The following is a 2310-nucleotide window of genomic DNA, read 5'->3' on the forward strand; positions in this document are numbered from 1 at the left end:
AAAAAAAAAAAAATTAGCCAGGCATGGTGGCACTCACCTGTCATTTCAGCTACTTGGAAGGCTGAGACAGAAGGATGGCCTGAGCCCAGCAGATGAATGCTGTGGTGGCCATGAGCATACCACTGCTCTCCTGGGTGACGGAGTAAGACTCTGACTTAGTAATAATAATAATATCAATAATAATAATAGAAAAAAATGAGGATTGACATGAAAAGATGGTCACACTATATTGTTAGGTCAAAAAAAATCAAGTGTTTTGAGTTGGAGTCTCACTCCATCGCCCAGGCTGCAGTACAATGGCATGCTCATCAACCTGCTGGGCTCTGGCAACCCTTCCGCCTCAGCCTTCCAAGTAGCCAAAACTACAGGCACGCACTACTACGCCTGTCTAATTTTTGTTTTATTTATTGTAAAGATGAGGTCTCGCCAAGTTTCCCAGGCTGTTCTCGAATCTGTGGACCCAGGCAATCCTTCACCTCAGCCTCCCAAAGTGCTGGGTTTACAGGCTTGAGCCACCGCATCCGGCCTATACTTTTTTTTTTTCAAAGATAAATGTGAATGAGTCTGGAAGGCAAATACTCTGAGATGCTGGCAGAGATTCTTCCTTAAGATTCTACCACAAAAGCTTGTGAGAGGATTAAATGAACTAATGTACATAGAGTACGTAGCACATAGCAAGTGCTCAGTGAACAAGGAGATTTAAAATATCCCTTGCTTTTGCTCCATTTGCCTTCAATCAACAGATTTTCCTTGCAGAATTAAATATGTCTTAAAATCACAGCTTTTGGCTCTTTGCCATATTTATATCTAGAGCAATGGTTCTCACAGGTGATGTTGTCTCCCTGGAGATAGTTTTGGTGGTCACAGCTCGGGGGGGGCAGTACTACCGGCATCTAGCAGGTAGAGGCCAGGGATACTGCTAAGCATCTCACAATGGACAGGGCAGCCCCACCACAAGGAATGCTCTCACTCCAAAGGTTGGCAGTGCCATGGTAGAAAACCCTGATTTGGAGGAAACTGTCCCTGCAACACCTTTCAGGCTCCTGTGTCCACCACCCCAGAGAGCTCCATTCAAGACACACACACATCTAGGTGACCAGTTGCTCCCAAGAGCTAGACATCACTTCTGTGTTAGAGCTGACAGCAGATCTCAGATCTTGATCAACCGTCCAATGTGGAAAGTCACTGGTGGAAGAATCCTCCCAGGGTTTGAGTTTTTGACCCTCAGGAGGAATTCTCCCCCCAGAAGAGTCTAATGGTTCAAAGCCAGGGTCACCTTTTTGTTTGAGTGCTAAAAATTATCCTCTTTGTTGAACAGTAAACAGCTGAGAGGGCATTGTCTCCCCCATGGTTAACCCTTTGTGGCCCAACCCCACGGAGGCTTCTGCTTAATGGGACTTCTGTATAAATAGGACTTCTATCAACAGATGTGACATCCCACAGCACAGGGACTGCAGCAAAGACAAGGGTCCTTTGAGACCAGGGAGGAGGAGGAGATGCGCTTGAACCCTGACACCAGACCACTATTGGCTCTGGCTTGTCACCTCCCTCCTTCCTCTAAAACCAGCCAGATAATCACGTCAAATAATGGTATCCCCAAACGCAGAACTGACATGCAGCCTCACTGAGGATGATTTGAGGATGTTAGGAGGAGGAGGATACAGGTGTGTCTGGGCTTTCTCCGCCTCAGTACTACTGACATTTTGGGCTGGATTATTCTTTGGCGTAGGGGACTGTGTCCATTGTAGGATGTTTAGTAGCTGGCCTCTATCCACGAAATCCCAGTAGTACCCCCACCCCGCCTGCCTGAGTTGTAACACATAAAAATGTCTCTAGGCATTGCCAGTTGTTTCCTAAGGGGCAGAATTGCCCTCAGTTGAGAATCACTAGCTGAAACAGATTCCAAATCCCTGTCCAAAGCAACCTGCCTCTGACTTACAAACATTGATGGAACCAAAGAGAAAGCAAACAAACAAATCTCTGACACAAAACTGAACAACTCCTCGATGCTAGATGCTAAACCCAGTGAGCATTTAAGCCCCTATCTGGAGATTCAGTATTATCTTAAGACTGTGACACAGAGCATAAGAAAGTTTTTTTTTTTTTTTTTTGAGTTGGAGTCTCACTCTGTCGCCCAGACTGGAGTGCAGTGGCCCCTCCCGGCCACTGCAGCCTCGACCTGCTGGGCTTTGGCAATCCTTCTGCCTCAACCTCCCAAGTAGCTGGAACTACAGGTGTGCGCTACCACATCCGGCTAATTTTTGATTTATTGTAGAGATGAGGTCTCACCAAGTTGCCCAGGTGGGTCTC

This window comes from Carlito syrichta, unplaced genomic scaffold, assembly GCF_000164805.1.
Source record: "Carlito syrichta isolate Samal-C Ts95f unplaced genomic scaffold, Tarsius_syrichta-2.0.1 Scaffold306704, whole genome shotgun sequence".
In the NCBI taxonomy this organism is placed as follows: Eukaryota; Metazoa; Chordata; class Mammalia; order Primates; family Tarsiidae; genus Carlito; species Carlito syrichta.